This window comes from Rousettus aegyptiacus, unplaced genomic scaffold (genome assembly GCF_014176215.1).
Source record: "Rousettus aegyptiacus isolate mRouAeg1 unplaced genomic scaffold, mRouAeg1.p scaffold_m13_p_8, whole genome shotgun sequence".
Taxonomy (NCBI): Eukaryota; Metazoa; Chordata; class Mammalia; order Chiroptera; family Pteropodidae; genus Rousettus; species Rousettus aegyptiacus.
In genome coordinates, this window is record NW_023416311.1 from 49557078 (window position 1) to 49580982 (window position 23905).

Sequence of the window (23905 nt, forward strand, 5' to 3'; positions counted from 1 at the left end):
CAATGTGCCAATTTTTCTTTTTTTAAATGTAACTCTCTGCTACCCTGACAGTAAATGTCAAAGTAGCACCAACAGTGTCCAGTTGAGCTACAAAAAAATTGACTACTATGAAGAATACCAATGTAGCATAATGAGCCACAAAAGACTCGTACCAGTACTAAACTAGAAGTCATAACTGCTTTTCATAACTCAGATATGCCCGTCTATAATGTCCAGAAATTACTGCAGGGTTACTGGAATATTTATTAAAAGTAAGAAGATATCATGTCTCCTGAGTAGACATAGAATCTAAGGGAAAGGTAAATTCGTCTCTTTAGAATTTCAAATACTAAGAACTGATTGGTCTTAAAATAGCAACAGGTTGACCAATGACTGGCATATAGCAACGAAATGTTGAATAAATGCACTAGAACCTCAATATTTGCTTCTTCTGTCCTTTTGTTCTTTTCGAGATGATTAGTTATTGCTCCCTCACAATATACTCAAACCTGTCTCTCCTTCAGGTATAAAAACTGGATTAATATCTTCCTTTTCTTTTTTATCCAAATTATAATTCCCTTTGTCTAGAATCCTAATGGCTCATTTTATACAACTGATATTTGGTGTCCTTTGTTAAGTCTTGAGATGGGTATGAATCTTAATAGATCTTCCCAATCATTGCTGAAATACTTTTTTTTTTGGGGGGGGGGGGAGTTCAACAAGACCATTAATTTTCTACTCTAAATTGACCACCTTCTCCATCTCAATTAGAAACTGGAGGGTGGAGTATAAACTGGATTAGGCCCAGACCTCAATGCTAATATCTAATGTCTATGATATTAAGGGATTACATAAGTCTATGATATTAAGGAAGTATTAGTTTATCACACCAAAAATTCACTGAAACAATTTACCTGCAATAAAAATTTAAAGTATAAACACAGCTACTGCCACCATGAGATATCTAGGATTATAATCTAGATAGAAAGGAAGATGGTGATTTTGGGGGGCTTCCTGTGGTTCTGAGATCCTGATGGTGAAAAATATGAGAAATACTGTGAGCTTTGGGGCATCTTGTAGTAGACAACATCCTACAACAGAAAATGTTTCCACTGACTTAACATCTCCTGTGAGATTTCACTTCAAAATTGATTTTCTTTTGAAAAGCTAACATGAAATCACCAAAGAGATTATTTCTAAAGGAGTTCCTTCAGATGTAGCCTCAAAACTAAATGTCCAACAATAATTTATTTGTATTTCCTCTCACAACAAATAAGAGATAGAGTTCTCAATTTCTTCTAAGGTTATCACAAAACGAACAAAAGATATTATTTTGGAAAAAAAAAAGTTGATCTAATCTAATTGACCAACTAAGACCATGTAACAAAAATTTGTTAAAACTGCTCTGTAAGAAGCACCTTGCTGTTCCTTCTGTCAATTAATCTAGTAATATTTAAATTAATTTTGGGTTAGTTGTTTTGTTTAGGTTGGTTTGTTTCTTAAAATTTGCGAAGGAGCAAATCCATTAGACTCAACCGACAAACACGTTCCACAAAATTACATCATCTAAAATAGAAAATAATTTTAAGAGCAAATTAGCAAATATAAACTTTGTTTTTTTATTTAGAAGACATTTTGTGGCATTTTTGTCTTTTTTCCTCAATTTTTTCCAAAGCCTCTTATCCTAATAATTAATTTCCCTCTCCTCAATCGAAAGTCCATCTTTATAGATAAAGTGTAAAACTTAGAACCTAGATTTCTCTGGTAATTTATGACTTTAAAAACCCTAGATGCAATAGGGTTTTTAAATTCAATACAGTTGCTTCAATAGCAGCAAATGTAATTATGTCCCCTTTTAAACACTGCTTTAATGATTTGATCATATTTAAGCTTTTTAAGAATCAATATAGTGGCAATTTGTACACTCAGAAGAAATCAAGAAAAGTAGGATTATACTCAGATGAGCATACACTCATGTCATGTTCAAAGAAAATGCTGACAGTTTTGAATGTTTTCTGAAATGTCAACTATTCCGTGGTCACAAAGACAGACTTCTTTCAATCACTTCTCATTCTAGGAATTGGGTTTGTTCATTTCTACAATGTCTTTGCACCCTCTTATGGCCAATTTAGGATCTGTTTCATTGGGAGCGATTTATTCAAGGGTGTTCAAAGGTTTCATCTTGTAAATTTGAATTTTTATTAGAATAATGACATTTACACACTCTACACCTCTAAATATGTTATTTTATAATCCCAAATATGAATTGAAGCTCATACTTCTCTGCAGTGTTAAGAAAACAGAAGTATATAGAGTTCAGGTTACTAGGACAATAATTAGGAAACAATCCATACTTTCCAATTATGTCTGACATATTATTAACAAGCTAATACGAATTTAAGATTCTGCCTCCTAGGCCCAAAACGATTCAACAGTAAAGCTATCGTTAGGTATCACGGTTCTTATTTTCTTGATAGTGACGTGATTAAATCAACTTAGAATCTGTCTGGGCCCATTTATATATGAAGCATGGAAGTGATTAAAACAACATCTTAAAAAGAAAAGCAGAAATGTGGCTGTCCTTCATTAAGAAGTAGCAATAGCAAGATTAAAAACATGCACATACACACTTTATAGCTTAATTAACTCATATTGTCTCAGAAACATTAAATTCTTTTAAACAGAGATCTTTAAAAAAACTAATGATCAACTGTTATCTTTCTATTATTTAATTTGACACTTGTAATAAAAAGATGGCTTATTCCTTTCCCGACTTAAAACCTCTTTCTATTTGTTAGTTTCATGTTTAAAAAAACATTTAGAAAAAGTGTTAATGATAAGTTTTATTCCTGAATCCTGCTGCTGCCAGTGAAAAGGATACCTGCTTTGTAGTAAAGAGAAACAAAATTCAAACTGTACATTTGGTAGAACTACTATTTAAAGTGTCTATGGAAAGAACTGTTACATTTTCATAGTTTTTTCTTTCTGGGTTTACTGCTACATATTTTGAGGTATTTTTAAGTTGAAAAGAAGTTTAACTTGAGGACTGTCTAGATTTAAATTCCAAACTTACATTCCATTCACCTTTTTGTCAGAAAGTACTTCAGAACCTATACATATAAATCAGGAACTTTGGTTTCCATATACAACTTTATTATTGAGGGCACAAAAAAGCACTAATCAAGAGTGCAAGAAATCCTATATTGAATAACATTTGAGGAGATAGATAGAAAACATAATTTCATCAAGTCAGATAGTATATAAGATGATGCTCCAAATATTTAAAGTATCTATCAATTCTCAAATTACAAATAAAATTTAAAAATAAAATTTGGGGTGGTCCTAAAACTGTAATTATCTCCCACAGAAGATAATAGCACTTACAAAGACCACTAATGCCTGCAGGGTATTATCAATCCATATGTTTCCTGTGTATAATTTGATCAGCATATTAGATGTGCTGACGACAAATATATACTTCAGAACATCACAGTTATTGCCTGTTCCCAAAATATTCTTTGTCTACGATTGTACTTTCAAAGAATCTAAAATCCTATAAGCCATCTCTCTTACAATGCAACCATATCTACTGCCTAAAATACCTTGTTCATATTTCATAAAAATTAAAAAATCTGATAGGAAATTACTAAGTGAACACTACCAGTACCTCCTCTTGTATGTGCTCTTTCGCAGTAACGATCATTGACAACTAGAATCTACTTTATAAGTGTATCTTTTTTTATTTTAGAGTCAAAAGAAAGTTTATTAGAAAAGGGGTAATGCTACACAGATAGAGGTGGTCTCCTCTCAGAGGCAGAGAGTGAGAGGAACCAAATATATCTTTTTAAAAACTGGATACCCTTTGTTAGTGAGCCCTACAAAAATTTGATGTGTTCTACATAAGTCTAATAATTTAACTGCATATTCAAAACAGAAAACAATTAAATCTACTGGCACCAACACCATTTAAGACATAGTAATGACGGTTGTTTGAAAGCAGAGTAACCCAGGGATTCTAAACTACTTAGCATAAAATTCCAGGCTCTTCAAAATCAGCCACAAGACACTACTTTTTATTTCTTCAGCCCTATACCTTTTCACATCTTAGTGATTACACATTTAGCTTCTTCTATCAGAAATAATTCCCTCCCTTATTGTAATACATCATTATATATTGAGATTTATCATATGGCGATGTAAATTATTTGTTTGAATGGCTATCTCTGCTATTACACAACTAGATGAACATCTTGAAGGCAGGAATTGAGTTTATTAATTTTTATACCTCCAGTACCTGAACACTAATAAGACAAAGGAACATGATGCTTTTGGAGTATAAAACATCATTATAAAAAACTGTGTTTTAATCCAAGACTTACTCACTTAACTTTCCAGTTTCCTTATATGTAAATAAGAAATAAAACACTTTTTAGAACTATTGTGAAACTGTAAGATAATTAGAAAGTGACTAACCCAGTGCCTGGCACACAGGAGGCACTGTTACCTGCATTCAATGTTAGCTGAATTGATCTTTCCATATAGCTCTTTCTATTTGTATATTAACCCAAAATCTTTCCAGATTTCTCAAAATTTAAACCACTATCATGTTCCTTTTTACTCTTTCTCATATACCATAATTTAAACATAACCATAGCTATAAAAATAAAGAATTTTACTGTGTATTCAGGCAATTTAGGCATTTGAGAGCAGCAAGTTCAATTTTTTTCCTGAAATAAAATATCCTAAGAAATGTGAACTGAAGTTCAGGGCATTCAGCCTTATTTTCCCTTCTCTTTCTCACTAAAAGGGGAAAAAAATAAACTTCAATATTTATAAGACTAAGAATAATGGATGGGCATAATTTTGCCTTAACATGCATTTCTGCCTTTTAAACTCAGTTTAAACTCAATGAAAGGCCAAGAACATAGACTTAATTATGCAGAAGGAAAAAAAAAAAAAGATGCTTTAACTGCAGTGCACATTCAATAGACAAAATCCAAAGAAAGCAGTCCTGCCTGAAACGTTTACAAATCAATTCATTATATTGATTTGGAATGAGTTGTGCTGTAATTTAAAACATAGATTACCACAGGCCAAACTTGATAAAGTTCTATTTTTAAGGCACTTTCACTTGGCTATACACTTGACCTGACCTTAAAAAAAGCTACTGTATGTAAATAATAGGTTTTAAGTGGGCAGTGATTAAGCATTTAATCATAATGAAATTTCAAAAAGTTGTGTGTTGGTGTTAACTAATAACTTCAATAAATCATTTATATCTTATTGAGAACAGGCAATGTGTTTCCATTTCAAAATGATTTATTCCAAATAATGTTAGAATGTTTCCATCTCATTTCCTAGTTCTAATGTAATCCTGGAAGGAATTTTTAAGGTTTGATTCTGTTTTGTTTGTTTCTCATGGAAAAAGCTGTTCCTTGGGGAATCAATGATCACACTTAAGATTATTTTTGTCCTATTCAACTCTTCTGATGACTTACTGTTTTATCCTAATGCAACTTAAATATTTTGTCATTTTTATCACTTAATGAGTCTTATAGTATAGGGATAATAGCTGTAACTACACAGGGAATTTCTTAAAAAGCACTGAAACTAAGGTTCAGAAAGACTTGTCTAATTTTAATTACACATCAAGCAAATGGAGTCATGAAGTCAACTATTCAGTTAATTAAGTGGCTAAAATACATGCTTCTTGAAGGAGACAGAATATTTGTTAAAATCATTTTCTTTGTAAGAAATATAGGACCTAGTGAATAACATTCGCCATTCCCACTCTATGCTGACCCCCCATCCTAAAAATGCTGGAGCCCAGAGAATAGAAGTAAATAAAATAATATTTTGCAACTGAGTCATTCCTGAGTCTCCCTGAGAAGCAAGAACCCATGGAATAAGGTCTTTCCATACCATTAAATCTCCTTCAGTGAAATCTCTCCTGGGCCTGTTTCCTCATCTGAGCAATGACCCCATTAAACCACATGATTTCTCAATTCTATTGTAATTTTAAGTGTTCTGAGTTGTTAATAAATAATTATAAATTAAGTTCATAACAGAAATCAACTCATCTGCCATTATCTAATGTCCAGATGACACACAGGTATATAAACATATAAATGTTTATATATGCAATATATAAGGCAAATACATGTATAGATCTATTAAAATCCATATAACATTAGGTTTTGATATATCCTGAAAAGTCTTCATTGTTTCTAGTAAAATGATACAAAAATTTTAAAAAACAAATTGAACACCTTAATAAAAACAAAAATTATTTTCTTTCCAGGTTTTTTTTTTTTTAAATGAAAAGAGAGAAATGCAACAAAATTATGGTCTATGAAACAAACTCTAACTAAAGAGGACATTTTAAATAATTTCCACAAATGCCCATAGCAATTTAAGCCTTCTAAAATGTGTTACCCTGTTGAACCCAAGTACTTTAGCTTATAAAAGCTTTCTTGAAGTTTGCCAAAAAATTTCAAAATAAAAATAAACATAGCTGTGACATTTTTCCTGCAAATTTTAACAGGATTCAAACTACCCAATCTTTCTATTGTAAGTATTCAGTTATAGAATATACAAGAAAAAAAAAAAGCTAGTTTTTCTTACTTAAAACAAAATTGAGCCCCTAAACCATTATTTTTATTCAAAATAAAATCTTAAACAATTTGCAATTGATTTCTCAAATAATTCTTGAGATGAAATTATTTGGCAATAAATGTATGTCTCTATTCAAAAATTCCTTACTAATTGTATTACTCTTGTAGATTTGAAAGATGCATTCCCTTCCAAGATGATTGTACACCAAAAGTCACAACCTTTGCTAGCACTGCCACCTGCTGTTGTCTCTGAAATATTTTCCAACATATAGAAATAAAAGTAAAATAAATGGAATAGCATGAACAAATTAGTCTAGAAAGAAGCAACAACACAGATTTTAAAGACATTTGTGTACAATCCACTGACAAAGTTTTTTCTGGCAACTAATAAAGTTATATCTATATTGTAATAAACCTCTTACTAAAAAAGAGTTTATGTGACTGAGAAAGCCCCTAGTTATTCATTTAATTGAGGCATATTTTTATGAGCATTATATATGACCAAAAAAAAAGATAGTTGCAATACTCTCTCTCCCCCAAAAAAAGGAAGTAATAAAGTTCTTTCAGGAGGAATTATGTAATTTCCATTAAATTTAGTAAATCATGTTTAATAAGTGAAGGAACGTATAAGCATACATGCAGGAAAGTATAAGCAAACATGGCAACAGTGGTGAATCCAGTTGAAGGATACACAGGAAATCATTTTTCTATCCTTTCAACCTTTCTTAAGCTTACAAACTTTCTAAATAAGAAGTTGGAGGAAAAAATATAATGCGCTGATATTTTTAATCTGCTTTACTAATGCAGTGAAACGTCACCACATTTAAGATCATAATGAAATATGAGACAATTTTGATAGGCATTTTAAGGTCTGAGAAGAAATGGAATACTTTTTCAAAACAAGATTGAGGCTTTATTTTTTTTTTTTTCTCCCCATTCTATTGGAACATGATTTACATCAGCTGTGGGTCTTATATGAGATATGGCTAGTTGTATAGTTGAAGCGTTAACCTAACACTGATTCTTGGGGAAGGCAGCAACGAAGTGTATAAAAGAACATGACTATACTCAATGTATTTTTCTTTTACAATTTAACACAACTTCAAAACTGACTGGTTAGACAAAATGCAAAAAATAAAAATAAATAAACTAGATTTTCTTATACCATCCAAAAAATTAACTCAAAATGGATCAAAGACTTGAATGTAAAACCTGAAACCATAAAATACATAGAAGAAAACATAGGACCTGAGTTTCTGGACATTGGTCTTAGCAAAAACAAACAAACAAACAAACAAACAAACAATCATATGGAAGAAAATACCAGTAAGAGGTTAATAATATCCAAAATATATAAAGAAGTCATACAACTCAACAACAAACAATGTGAATAAAAAATGGGTAGAGGATCTAAATAGATGGCCAACAGACACATAAAAACATGTTCAATATCACTAATTATTAGGAAAATGCAAATAAAAACCACAATGAGATATCACCTCAAAGCTGTTAGAATAGCTATTTGTCAAAAAGACAAGAAATAGAGTTGGAAAAATCTGGAGAAAAGAAAACTTTTGTACACTGTTGGTGGGACTGTAATTGGTGAAGCTGCTATGGAAAACAATGTAGAGTTTCCTCAAAAAAATTAAGAATAAAATTACCATATGATCCAGCATTTCCTCTTCTGGGTATTTATCTGAAGAATATGAAAACACTAATTCAAAAAGATATGTTTACCCCTATATGTTCACTGCAGCATTATTACAATAGCCAAAGTATGGAAACAACACTAAGTGTCCATTGGTGAATGAACAAAGAAGATGTGTATATAGATAATGGAATAAAAAGATGAATTACTACCATATGGGACAATATGGATGGACCTTGAGGGTACTATGCTAAGTAAAATAAGTCAAACAGAAAAGAACAAAACAATGTTATTTCACTCATATGTGGAATAGAAAATAGAAAAGAAACAAATGAAACAAAACAAAAGCGAACTCACAGACAACAGACTAGTGGAGGGGAAGGGAGGTAAAGAGAAGGTAAAATGGGTAAAAGAGGTCAAATATATAGTGATGGATAGAAACTAGATTTTAGGTGGTGAGCATGCTATAGTGTATACAGATATCAAGTAATAATGTAACATACCTGAAATATAATATAGAAATGTTATTAACATTACTTATAATAATTAATATTCATATATTATCAACTGATGTTACCTTAATTTTGAAAAAAAATGACCTGTTTGTTGCTCTGAAAGCAACTTTATTAATATTAATAAATTATAAATAATATTAATTTTTATATAATATTATTCACCAATGTTACCTCAATTTAAAGAAAAACAGCTGTTTACTTGTCTTATGAGTGTGCTTCTATTTTCCTATCAAACAGTAAAAGACAGTAAAAAAACATAATTGAGAACTCTTTGAAAACATATCCATGAGGATTTTATTATTGCTACTGTTAAAAAGAAAAAAACATCATTTTAAAGCTGCTTATTTTTTACCAAGAAATATAACAGAATAGACGATTTTGAGATTGTCTGTCCAATCCTCTTTCTGTGGGTTTCGCCTCCCACCTTCCCTACCCATAGAAATTTAAATTCCATGACCCTGGCCAGTCACAGCCTACCAAACAGTAAGTACTTTTCTCTTCTAGGAGTTCAGAATGAGAATTCAGGAAACATAGTTCAATCTCTGATGTTTTTCAAAGTGGTGACAGGTAAACTCAAGAGCTATGGGGTTACCACTGAGTACAAAAATACATGGAAAAAAGAGAGAAATGCCCATATGCAAAGAGAAAATAAGGAAAGATATGCACAGGAAAAAAAGGAGAGAAAAAAATAAACACATAAAGAGAGAGATGGAATAATGCCTGACAGCCTTCCAGTCCCACGTGAACCCATCAGTACTTCCTGTCCATGGGTTCCATGACATTCCATTGTATCCTCCATTGTACTCACACTAATTTCGGTGGAATTCTGTTTCTTGAAGCCAAAAGCGTTAACTCCAACAATTTATTGATATAGGAGATGCAGGGAAAATTTTGATTCGACAACAAAAAATATTAGAACCCTGTCCCATGATCAAAACACTGAAAGATGTAGATATTGCCAATGAAATATAATTTTAGAGATAAGCACCCTCCACAGAAAACTACAATATTGAGCAAAGTCCACATGTAGGAATTACCATAGCATCTATAGTACATTGTATTACTTATTCAAAATATTCACTCCTCTTCCTTAGAAATTCCCTCTCTAGTGACTCTCCCTATGAAAGAAATATATTTTCTACCACCACAATCTCAGGCTCGGCAGCGTGACTTTGGCCAATCCAAAGTAAACTCAAGTGATTTGTGACAATGACAGACTGGAACTTCAATGATGTCTTGTCATTTCACAGAGGCTTTCCTTTCTCTCTGATCACACAAGAAACAACAATGTGAGGCTGTGTTACAATAATGTAAGGATGTGTTACATGTCAACCTGCAATAGACTTGTAGCATATGAACAAAAAAATAAGTCCATATTGTCATAAATAAATCCATATTGTCACTGAAATTTAGTACTTGGTTGGTACCATGGTATGACCTGGTAAAAATTGACTGATACATGTCTCAAACAGATTCTCATATAAATAAAGCCAATGGATAAGAAAATAAATATTTAATTCTGAAATTCATTTAAATATTGCTAATAAGTTTATATTTTAAATAAGTCCTTTTAGATTTCAAGCTATCTCCCGTTGATGATTTTAAGGATCTCTACACATAGTATTTACCAAAGAACAGATTTACTACTTCCACTATGTTTCTAAGAATTGCCAAGAAATTCAACTAAAAGACATGTTTCTTCTTAAAACATATTTCAAAGATATTCTAATTTTAGCATCCGTGCTTTACTTAAAAACTATGAATACTTTCAAAACAACATAACAATTGAGAAAAAGTTCATAACAAATTTTATATTGTCCTTCAATAATCTGAAAACCTAATACCAAAGGTTTTGAGTCTTCCAAATAGTACAAACCAAAAGCAATTGTTAACACCACTCCTATATTTCTTGGTCATTTTATAACATCATTGTGATCCAAATATAAATTTTGCTTTTGTTTAAGTCTCTTTTCGTGAAAACATCATCATATTTCATAGTTTTGATGACTAGAAATAGTTATTAAATAGACCTAAAATTAAATATGAAGTTAATTCTATACATTCTGCCACTAAGATTAGCTGTATGACCTTAGGGAAGTCACTCAATCCATATAAGCTGGTAGAGAGGCTTAGAAAAGTGAGGATAATAATCTATGCCTACCACATAGAGTAAGAACCAAGTAACACTATAACTTCTTTCCTTACCTAAAAAGAAGGGGGAAGGGGGCACATGGTCATAACAGAAGCAGCAGAATTTGTCCCAAATGAAAGAACAGACTAAAATTCCAGAAAAAAAAAAAACTAAATAAAATGGAGACAAGCAATCTATCAGATGAAGAGTTCAAAACCCTGGTTATACGGATGCTCAACTCAGGGGAAGAATAGATGAGCTCAGTGAGAACTTTTACAAAGAGATAGAAAACATAAACATGGAAATAGAAAACAGAAAAAAGAACCAATCAGAAATGAAGAATATAATGACTGAAATGAATAATACATTTGAAGAAATCAACAGTAGATTACATGAAGCAGAGGATCAAATCAGTGATTTACAAGATAGCAGAAAACACCCGATCAGAACAGCAACAAGAAAAACTAATCCCAAAATGAGAATAGTTTAAGAGGCCTTTAGGACAACATCAAGTGTACCATCATTCATACCACAGGGGTACCAGAAGAAGAGAGAGAGCAAAGAATTAAAAATCTACTTAAAGAAATAACGATGGAAAACTTCCCTAGCCCAGTGAAAGAAATAGATATACAAGCCCAGGCAGTGCAGAGAGTCCCAAACAAGATGAACCCAAAGATGCCCACACAAAGATACATCATAATTAAAATGCCAAAGATTAAAGACAAAGAATCATAAAAGTAGCAAGAGAAAAGCAGTTAGTTACCTACAAGGGATCTCTCATAATACTGTCAGCTGATTTCTCAACAGAAACTTTGCAGGCCAGAAGGGATTGACATGAAATATTCAAAGTAATGAAAAGCAAGGACCTATGACCAAATTACTCTACCCAGCAAAGCTATCATTTAGAATAGAAAGACAAATAAAGAGCTTCCCAGACAAGAAAAAGCTAAAGGAATTCATCGCCACCAAACCACTATTGCAAGAGCCAAAGAGACTTCTTAAAGAAGAAAAACAAAAAGGTCAAAAATATGAATAAAATGGCAATAACTACATATCTATCAAAAATTACTTCAAGTATAAATATATTAAGTACTCCAATCAAAAGACATAGGGTGGCTGAATGGATAAGAAAACAAGACCCTTATGTATTCTGCATACAAGAGACTTCAAATAAAGAGACACAGACTGAAAGTAAAGGGAAGGAAAAGTGTATCTCATGAAAATGGAAAAAACAAACAAAAAAGGTAGGGTACCAATACTTATGCCACATGAAATAAGACTTTAAAACAAAGGCCATAACAAGAGACACAGAAGGACTCAGTAATTCCCCTTCTGGGAATTTATACAAAGAAACCCAAAACACTAATTCGAAAAAAAAAATGCATTCATATATTCATTGCAGTATTATTTACAATAGCTAAGATATGAAAGGCAACCTAAGTGTCCATCCAAAGATGAATGGATAAAGAAGTGGTACAAATATAAAGTGGAATATTACTCAGCCATAAAAAAAAAATGAAATCTTGCCACCTGCAACAACATGGATGGACCTAGAGGGTTTTACACAAAGGGAATTAAGTCAGAGAAAGACAAATACCATATGATTTCACTTATATGTGGAATCTAAAAAAAAAATAAATGAATAAACAAAACAGAAACAAACTCGTCTATGGCCATGCTACCCTGAACATGCTCAATCCGATCCGATCTCAGAAGCTAAGCAGGGTCAAGCCCGGTTAGTACTTGGATGGGAGACCACTTAGAAAGACCAGGTGCTGTAGGCGTAAAAAAAAAAAAAAAAAAAAAAAAAAAACCTCTTAGATACAGAGAATACTGTGATGGTTGCCAGATAGGAGGGGGTTTGGAGGGATGATGAAGAAAGGGAAGGGATTAGGAAGTACAAATTGCTAGTTACAAAACAGTCATGGAGATATAAAGTATAGCATAGGGAATACAGTCAAGAATATTGTAATAACTACGTGTGGTGTCAGGTACTAGATTTATCAGGGTGATTACTTCACAAGTTACTTACATAAATGTCTCATCATTATGTTGTACACCTGAAACTGACATAATAATGTATGTCAACTGTAATTTTAAAATAAAAAATTATTTTGAAAAAAAGCAGAATAGATGGTTACAGTTTCCATAAACTTTAGTATGATGATGAAATTACTGAAAAATTAAGTAGCATTAGAAGTTACTTCTACTCCTCTACTAAATCCACTTTTATAACCACACTAAACTGTATAGAAAGAATGTTTTCATGCAATTCACTTTTTTATTCTAGGTGATCAATTGATGAAACTCTCTATTTCAAGAAGAAAATACTTTAGCTCAATGGCCTTAACGATAAATTAAGAATTAACCCCAACTGTTTTAAATTACACATGGCAATATTTTTCTGAAGTTTTTACTCATTTAATCTTTCCACAATTCTATGAGTTTACTCATTTAATTTTTCACAATTCTATGAGGTTACTATGTATTATATTAATTAGTCCATTATTCATATAAGAAAACTGAGACATAAATTAAGTAACTGGCCCAAAGTCACAGCTCATAAGCAGCAGTCAGGTTTTGAACTCAGGCAGGCATTATTAAAACTTCATGTCAACCAAATGTTACCATACCTATAAGAGGGAAGCAAATAATATTTGAGGAAAAAAATAAAATATAGTTGTACCAAGAGTATAATAAACTATTATTTAGTTAGTACAGATCAAGTATGTTTTTAAAATAATTCCATTTACTTAAATTATTGGTTTCAAATTGGCAGAAATCATGTGAACACAACAACTAATATAAATATTGTTGGTCTAAATCCAATACTTTCATTGCTACCATGTACTTCTTTCACTGTTATTGATGAATCAACTTTGAAAAGTCCATTTTTGTTTCAATAATGAGGCTGATAAATTTTACTCTGTAAGCTAGATCATGACCTTGGTATTGAAAAGGTAAAGTTGGAAAAGCTAGGTAAAGACGAAAATGCAAAAAAAAAAAAAGTCCCATGAATAACCTGTGTAAATGTGTGCCAACTCCCTGTGAACACTTAGTGGGGGGAAAAAATCTTAGATTGAGATTTGAATGCTAATGCAATTTTCTTGCAAGCTATTACTTTTATAAAGAAGATATGCCATTTAAATGAAGAAATGTCAACTCATGATTTGAGAAATCATTCAATATCCAGGAAAAAAATGTTTTTCCAAATTTGAATTATATTTAAAACCATTAAGAATCACAAGATAGAATTTAATTTAAATAACTTAAATTTGATATATTCAAATAACTCAGAGTTTTTAAATTTAAAGAAATAAAAAAACATATCCTAGACCCAATACCAAAGAAATGTGACAAATATTCATTCCTTTCAGGAGAAAAGAGTCAATCATTTCCAAGGAGACTATACAACTCCTTAGAAGAACTAATTTGCCTAAAATGAGCAAAGATTTTATGCTTGGTCCATTATAAAAGAGTAGATCTTGTATATTTTATTCCAATTTTCAAATAAGAAAATTCAGATAGGTTAAACACAAAAGAAGAGTCCCTGTATTTTCACATCTAAGACAAGTTATCAACAGAACAAAATTTTGGTCATACCAATGTGTCACATAATAACAATTACTAGAATAAGTTGAATGGATAAATATTAGTTTCTGTAAATTCTCAAAACAACTTTACTTGGCACTGTAAACTGCATAAAACTAAAACAATTTGGAAATTACTCCATTTTAGCTTTTAAGAGGCTTGGTGAGGATCATGTTTTTTTTTGTTTTTACAAAATATGTTTCTTTTCTAATAATACGCCCAAGAGGGCACCTACACACATTTCCAAGTTTCAATAACAGTCAAAGTATTAAATAACTAATCCAGTATAATGCACTATTCAAAAATAGAGTGTTTGGTCAATATCTTCAGAGAGACACTGTAATTGTTTCAGTCTACTTTCAATGAATGATCTATAATGAAAGTTGCTTTTCAGGCTTAACCTAGAGCTGTGCCCTGTGGGAAATGATGAGTCTTTGTAAAATGTGTTACAGTTTACTAATAAGGATGAAGAAGAAGCACAACTGATGAACCAGCAAATCTGCTCTGACTTATTTGGTCTTTGCTGAATGAATTTGAATATCATCAAAATACATTATCCTTATATAGAACCTGCTTCCTATGATTCACTCTGTCCTCACACTCATTTCAAAAAGAATGTTAAGAGCTTCAAAATTTTACATACTTGTGCTGGTCCTGTAATATTAGATAAAACAGAATTTTTTTTTCTAAAGGCAAAAATAAAGTTGTCAATAGAAAAAGGTTACCAGGTGAGCATTCAGAGCCTGAAGAAAAGGAACATTTACATAGCAGTATTTATATGTGATACTGATATATAAGAAACAATTTCTCACCTAAAAATAATGCAAAATTACCCTATCTGAATATCCATCTATTGACCATCAGGGAACCATGGAGACGTGAATTAAAATTCTCCTTCTACCAGTAACATTGTTTTATATTGAACACATCTATTAATTCATCTCTCCTCCTCTTTTCCTTTCTTCCATCCTTCCCTCTTTCCTCTCTTCTGTTCTTCCCTCCTTCCTTCCTGATTCATTCATAAATTCATTTAACTTTTATGAGGGTGTAACACATGCTGGACATTATGATTGCCTCTAAGGATGTAAAAATAAACAATATAGTTTTTCCCCAAAGGAGCTCCTAATCTTTACTATGAAATATTATGAGAAAGGTTTATTTAGAGTGCTCTGAAAGCACACAAGGAGATATAATTCAGTTTCCCTGAGATGGTGACACATGAACTTAGTTCTGAAAATCAAGTAGGAATCAGTCAAGAAGAAGCCCTATGGGTGAGGGAGTGAGGTAGGTATATCTACCAGACTTACAGCTTCTATAATTATTTAGTTGTAGGTCTAGGGTAGATAGAAAATAGTGAGTGATAGAGTTTTCCAAAGTTGGGTGTATAGACCCACGGGTACATGAAACAATTACAAGAGCACAGAAAGAAAATATTAGGACTTCTATTACAATTATTCTTACAACCTCCTCTTTCCAAAATTCTATTTCTGCATATATTATATAATGTACAGAATATTTTAGTATTTTAAACCCTGTATATGTGTATAATTTATAAATAAATAAATATATACTGGGTATAGAGCTTTCTAAATTTTTAATTAATAGTAATATAATTAAAGAAACAGAAAGAACTACATATTCTATATTACCCTGAAGGTGATGCACTGTAATAAAGGATTTTACACAGATTAACAATTGGATTTTAACAATCTGGCTGTATTCAAGGAGAAAAATTAGAAGATAATCTTGGAAACAAGTAAAGCAGTTGTGAAGCCACTGTAATAATCCTAGTAAAAATCATAGACAATGATGGTGGCACAGTGGGAATGCCAAGAAGGAGGCAAAGACTACTTGTAAGAAAAAAGAAAATTATAAACTATGAATCAGACTGATTACATCATTCTTTACATTTTGATCCTATACAATTCCACAAATATCATTTATACGTCTTTCCAAAAGCATGCTTACAAATCAAATTATAATGTACTACTATCCTATTTGAGATCATTAAAACTCAAAGATGAAATTATATTCTGATTTCATGACTGGGACCAATATGTGAAAAGCAATGTAATCAATGTCCCAGTTATATCATTCTAGTTTTTCCCACTTAAGTTAAAATCTTGAACACAGAAGATGAGAGAAAGGGAAGGCAAAGTATTGTGTTTTTGTTTTCCCTCTCCGCTTTATCAGATTTCATAGGCCAGGGACTTTTAAATCAATCTGTATCCAAATATATCATAAGTTTCCTTTTCTAAGAAAACCAGAAACCAAGTAAAAGAAAATTAATACTGAGCTATAACTTATATAAGTTATGCTTTATCCACTGGAACTTAAACAGTTGGGTTTAACAAAATTTGATACATATATTTTGTATAACTGAGCTCCATTAACTTTAAACCCTGGTAAAGGAACAGATTTGATTATAGAATTTGACTACATTGTACCTTTAAATACTATTCTCCATTAATATTTTAAGGACTCCTTATGTATTTTTGAATTAATGAATTAATGTTCAAATTTTATTTCAGAAGAAAGTGCTTAGACCTACATAAGAAGAATCACATTAATGCTCCTGTTTCCAGAAAAGCTCCATGTGATTTGAATTTGAAATGTTTTCATCCAAAGCAGGTAACTTTTTAATTAAACGGAATGGAATATTGTATGAGATATCCCTAGTGCTATTATGTAATAGTTCTTTATTTTGGTTTTCTAAGTATTTCACATGGCCTTCAGTGGCATAGCTCCTCTCTTAAATTATTCTATCTTTCCCACAACTCTGTGGGTCAGATTTATATTGGAACTGGCTAGACGGTATTGTGGCAATAAATGGATTCTCAAGGATTTTTCACAAGAACTAAAAATACATAAAGCATTTTTAACAATAACTAACAATCATCTCTATAATGCTGAAAATCAGTTTTTTATGCTAAAAATATATACTTTTTGAATAAAAAAGAGAGACAGGAGATAGAATATTCTTGTAATTTTTTTTTAATTCTATAAATTTATTGGATTCAGACTGACAGTTTATTTCAGAGAATAAAAAACAAAATGCCGGCCCACAGTTTCAAAAAGTGTTATCATATTAATCATTTAAATTCCATTCCTCTTTTTAATGTATTCTGAGAAATTGTAGCAATCAGTGTTAGCTTAGGAGGCAATAAAAATCCTCTCTGGGATATTGAAATCAGACAAGTTGGGGACAACTGACAGAGCACTGTCAGGACACTTTGTTTAGAAATAACAGGTAAGGTGCCATCTAATCATAATAAAATCATCCCAGTTTTTCATTCCAAAATTCCAGATTTACTTCTGCACTAACTATACATGTGGCTCAAGAACATACCATATGCACCTCCAAAAGTAAATGAACATGTAATCCCTTATGTGAGCACATAACAGGTAGCTTTAAACATAGCACTAAATTACCCATCCTCCGTAGAGACAGAATGGACTCTGATTCATAAAGCAGGCAACAAACCTAAGGCTCTCAATCACAGCTAAAGGAATTTACGTGCACTGCAGACATTCACTCTCCATAGAAGGTCATTGCTTCACAGCCTGGGAAATAATCCCTACCAGCCGCCTTGCAAAGTGCCTGAGGCATCACTCCTGAGAGGCATAACTCCTCTTCTTTCAAGGCTAGAGGTCACAGCCATGATCACAGCTCAGTCAAATTTAAAGGGAAAAGTATCTGGGGTCAAAAATATCCTAAGGAAAAATAGAAGACTAAAACTAAAAAAAATATATTGTGTTCCTCTGGGCTTTAGCATAGTGATGGAAAAACCTGTTGCAGAATATTAAATTCAGATTTTTTTTTTATCTGATAGCTTCAAAATGACTAAACAAAAACTGAATACAGAATCTGATGGATGTCACATTGCAATCAGTTTTGAGGACACTTTTAAATGCTACAAATCCATTTAAATCTTCAGCAGCCTAGACATTCTAAAAAAGAAAAATCAAGTTTAAGTGACTTAAACATGAAATGTGAGCAGTGGCTCTATGATTAAATTACTGCATCAATTAACTTGAGTTCACAGAAAGAATGTTGTTCTTTCAAGCAATATTCATTCCGCCTCAGATCAGACAGACAACTCCTCGCATCATGGTTGTTGCTTCATAAAACGCAACTCACACGGCAAAAGGGGAGAGATAATTTGTAAGTAAGAATGAACTCCTGTTTGGGAATACTTTATAAAAGACATAAACTAAATTGATGTTCATGTGAAAAATACAGTCATTTCATATACTTCTAAGAGTGAAAAACTCTGAAAATTGTTTTTGAAAATCATAAGACGATGACATTACCACTAACCTCAACAAAAGTGGCTTGGTACCCATAAAAATCATAAATGAGCATATTTAAAGATTAAAGGCATTTTTGGATGTACACATTGTAAAGGGCGAAGTGTTTTATTTTGGTGATCTCTGCCAACTGCTATTTCATGCTGTTATTTTCAGTAAGGGGAAGAGTGAGCACAACCAGCCGTAACTCAAACAAGCTGGGAACTGCTGACAGGGCTCTATCTACACTCTGCCTACTAGGGCCCTTAAATATCAGGATTTTATGGTGTGTTTTTCTGAAATATCTGTTACTTAGTAGACTCTAAGACCTCCTTGGAATCTGGAGTACTAACCTACTTTTATCTCTAAGTTTGCTCCTACTCTTTTAAGAGACAAAGTTCTAACCTGACAAGAAAAAAAGAAAGAATCCCTGACATATTTTGTCCTTTCATTGTCCCTGGCCCTTCGAAACTCAGTTCACGGGTTACCTCCTCACTGTTTTCTCCATTACTCAGAATAGACTAGGTATGGCAAGGTAACAACTTACCTCTGAAATCTCAGTGACTTACGTCAACAAGGTTTATTTCTCTCTCATCCAAATTCCATCTCAAGTCTAGCAGCTCTCCACGATAGCTCCCTCCCAAGGGTAAATGCCAGTCCTGTGTCCTTGAAACTTGGTCATCTTAACATGCCACATTCAGATTTCCATAACACAGTAATAAATATCTAGAGGGCAATGCACTGTCTTATAACTGCTTTGGCCCAGAAGAGCACCACTTCTGTCCACAGCGCATTGACTAGAACTAGCCACAACATGTCTAGCTGTAAAGACCCTGGGCCATGCCCTCTGCCCAGAAGACCTGGAAGGAGAGAAGAATAACACGTGGGTAAGCGCTTTGTTTCCACTATACCTTTTCTAACCTTGCCCTGTAAATATAGATTGGGTACCCACAATGTGCTCTCCACTTTGTCTTCACTCTATTATAGAACATTGTTTATCATTATTTTATTTTATTAGGCAATGACCTACTTAAAGGGAACAAACAGATATTATTTTCCTGGCTAAATTCCATAAATACACAAATAAATATAACCACGGAAAGTCAGATGCATGCCTTAACATTATTTGAGAAGTTCTAATTACCCGAGCATAGTAGCAACATCAAAAATATATATGAGTTAACATGAAAAGCACCATTTATTAAGCAACAACAAATATTCACTGAATATTTCCTAAAGACCAATCAACATTCCAGGTCTTTGGAAAACAGCAGTGAGATAAACAAGGACCTTCTCATGAAGTAGTTTATATTATAATAGGGGAAAATAATAAATAAGCATCAGAAAACAAGGAATATCAAAAATAAGAATGCCAGAAATACAAGCATATCAGCAGAACTATTATAAACAGGGTGATTCAGGGACGCCTTCTAAAAAGGTGACATTTGAGTGACACACAAATAGCAAGAAGGAGCCTGCAATTGGAAAATCTAAGGGAACAGTATTTTTTTTTTAGATGTCTCCATTTTTATTTACTTTTTTATTGAGGTATCGCTTACACACGGTAAAGTACATAATTCTTAATATATAACACTCATACATCTTTGAGTATATAGCTCAAAGAATTTTTACATTTATCTATAGGCAGATTAACACCACGCAGGTCAAAATATGGAACAGTTCCAGTGCTCTCAATAAAGTGGATATAGAAGCAACATACCTCAACATAATAAAGGCCAAATATGACAAACCCACAGCTAACATCTAAAAAACAAAAACCAAGCTCATACATTCAGAAGCAAAGGGTAAGGTAGGGGCAAAATAAGTGAAGGGAATCAAAAAGTACAAACTTCCAGCTATAAAATAAATGTCATGGGGATGTAATATACAGCACGGTGACTATAGTTAATAATACTGTACTTCATAATTGAAAATTGCTAATACAATAGATCTTAAAAGTTCTCATCACAAGAAAAATGAAATTCTGTGACTATGTATGGAGACAGATGTCAATTAAACTTAATGTGGTGATCATTCCACAATATATACAACTATCAAATCAGTATGTATACATCTGAAACTAATATAATGTTACATGTCAATTATACCTCAATTAAAAAAAAAAAAAGGCAAAGTTAACCTATGGAGATAGAGACAGAAGAGCAATCAGCTTGGGAGCGGGTACACTTGGAAAGGGCCCAGGAGTGTTTGCTAGAAGAGTATTTTATTTTTTAATTTTTTTAAATGCCAGTTTATTTTTTTCATACTATATATACATAATTTTTAAAATATTTTACTTTTTTACTTTCCCCTTCCTCTTGTAACTTCTAGTCTAGTGTCCATGTCCATGAGTCTCTGTTTGTTTGTCCTGTTCATTTGTTGCTTTTAGGTTTATATCCCACATATGTGATATCATGTGATTTTCAACCTTTTCTGTCTGGTTTATTTTGCTTAGTATGATTATTTCAAGGTCCATCCATGTTGTTGCAAATGGTGGGATTTCATCTCTTCTTATGGCTGAGTCATATTCCATTATATATATGTATCACAGCTTCATTAACCAATCATCTATCATAGGACACTTCCGTTGCTTCCATGTCCTGGCCACTGTGAATAATGCTGCTATAAACATCGGGGTGTAAATATCTTTTCAAATATGAGTTTTCAAGTCTTTGGGGTAAATACCCAGTGGAGGGTTTGCTGGATCATATGGTAGGTTAATTCTCGGTTTTTTGAGGAACCTCCATATTGCTTTCTATAGTGGCCATACCAATTTGCAGTCCTACCAACAGTGCATGAGGATTCCTATTTCTCCACATCCTCTCTAACATTTGTTATTACTTGTCCTATTGATTATAGCCATAGAAGAATATTTTAAAAGGAACAACTTGTCCAAAGTCCAGGGCAAACTTGGTGTGTTTAATACAGAATTTGTGTATGATGTATGTAAATTAGAAATGCCCCTGTGTGTAGTTACATATGAAATTATTTTATATCAAGAATCCTATGTAGAGTTCAAGATCCCCTCACTTTTATTGAATTCATCTCTAAATTGTGTAGAGTTAAAGCACACTTCCCAGCATATCTAATCATTATCAACAACCAACTTTTATTTAGTGGCTTAAAAGTGAAAGAAAAGTAGCTATTACAATAGTTCTTTTAAAAATCTGACTCTTCATTTAAAAAATTACAATATATTAGAAAAAAGGTGAAAATATAAAGTGTTAATTAACACAAAAACTTAAAAGTAATGTGTGGCAAGAATAAAGCACACCTCCAGATAATATAAGATTAGTTACCAAGTAAAATTATCTACCTAAACTTTTATTTATGTACTGTCCATAAAGTCAAGTTTCTTTCCGGATGATGGGAAATGACTGGATAGATTTTACCTAAATTTGCAGGATACAGTTGGCATATTACTGCCTCAAAAAATAGTCTATGCATTATACACAACATTTATTTGCAGGGCGCCAAAAAAAGGTAGAGAGTAACTTTCCAGAGCAGCTAAAATTAAAAAGTACAACGAAGGGTCCATGAGGTTTTAGAAGGCTGGTAATAGAAAGGGATAAGCCATTTTGTAAATTGATTCTATGGGTGAGCAGAGAATAAAAGACCCTATGAAATTTGATCTCCCAATCATTTGACTCAAAAACAATCAATCCAGTTTCATGCATTTATCTGCAATAATATTCTCATATACATAATTGAATATAGTGTGTTCCAGAATGAGTGGTAGGTGGGATTTATTTATGTAATGATGTTAATGATTCTCCCAAACTATGCTGAGAAAGCTAACTACTATAACTACTATAAAATAGGGGTTATGAATTGAAAGGAGGAAAAAAATACTTGTCTTAGTTTAGGTTTGCCAAGAAGGAAATCCAGAGACAATGATTCACAAGCAATCGGTTCTCCAGAAGAAACCAATGGAAGGAGAAAAAGGAAGTGAGAAAGGGAAGGAATGGCAGGCAAAGGTTTGGTTATTAATCAAGTGTCCACTGTAGATAAAAATCCTAATTCCACTGGGGAATTCTGGCAGCCAGTTGAGAACAATGTAGCCAGTGTAGCAAAAGTGTGAGAGGTATTTATATATTTGATCAGTCACTCATTAGCTGAGGGCTGCTCCCAGGTAATATTAATTATCTGGTATGCTGGTCTGCTGAGCGGGAGGACAAAGTGATCTTTGGTAACAAGAAAAAGATCTCAGATAAAGAATTAAATTTCTGGCAACTGAAAGAAGAGCCAACATATACTGAAGTGGCAAGAGCAAGGGGATACTGGTAGTAAACGAATAATCACATGGACAGAAATGATCTAGAAGACCCTGTGAAAGAGGGACTTGAATTAGGCTTTGTGAAATGAATAGTATTTGATTAAGGGAACCTATAGAGTGAAAAACATCAAATGTACTGTGGAACTTTGTTTAGGTCCTTATTTGAGTAAAACTTAAAATTAATGAGATGATTAAATTTGAATGTCTTTTTTACATTACAGAATTATTGTGAAGTTTAAGTTGTAAGAATGATATTGTAGCAATGTTCTTTTTAAAATCCCTATTATTCCAAATGTTTATTCTTATTCAACAATAAAATAATATGGTGTCTAGAATTCAAGATAATCTAAAGGGCTGAGAGGATTATATGTTAATAATTGTTTATGCTGGATGATTAATTTATGAGCATTCATTATACTAATCTATTTACCTTAGTATATGTTTGAATACAAAGATTGGGTATTCCAAGTGAATTAACTGAAACTTAGTATTTCTGAAATATCTGATCACTGAAATCATTGAAGACTGAAGACAACTATTTACAGAAAGGACAAAGCTAGAAAGAACAGTTATAAAAGGACAATGATGACAAACATATACAACTTCACTGTAAGAAGCTTCTAATGCCTAAAATCAGGGTAGGAAGCAATGGTAAACCTTAAGAGACTTAATTGTTGCCAACTGCCAAGAAGATAGCTTAGTAAAAATACCTGGATGTTAGAAGACTGACAATACCTACCTTGGTAATCTGACTTATGTACTTCTGTAAGTTTTGGAGCATTAAAGTGAACCAAATAAAATAATAACAGTAGCAATAGTTGTGTTGTGTATACTAGCTCTAGACTTAGCGCTGTCCTAAGA

The 23905-nt window shown here is 32.3% G+C and overlaps 1 long non-coding RNA gene and 1 pseudogene across 5 annotated transcripts in view; one reads left to right on the plus strand and one right to left on the minus strand.

The window, feature by feature from the left end:
• LOC107509152 overlaps nucleotides 1-23905 on the minus strand; it is a 153147-nt gene that overhangs the window by 128798 nt on the left and 444 nt on the right. The gene's annotated exons all lie outside the window — the stretch shown is intronic.
• Nucleotides 12553-12671, plus strand: LOC118607521 (annotated as a pseudogene).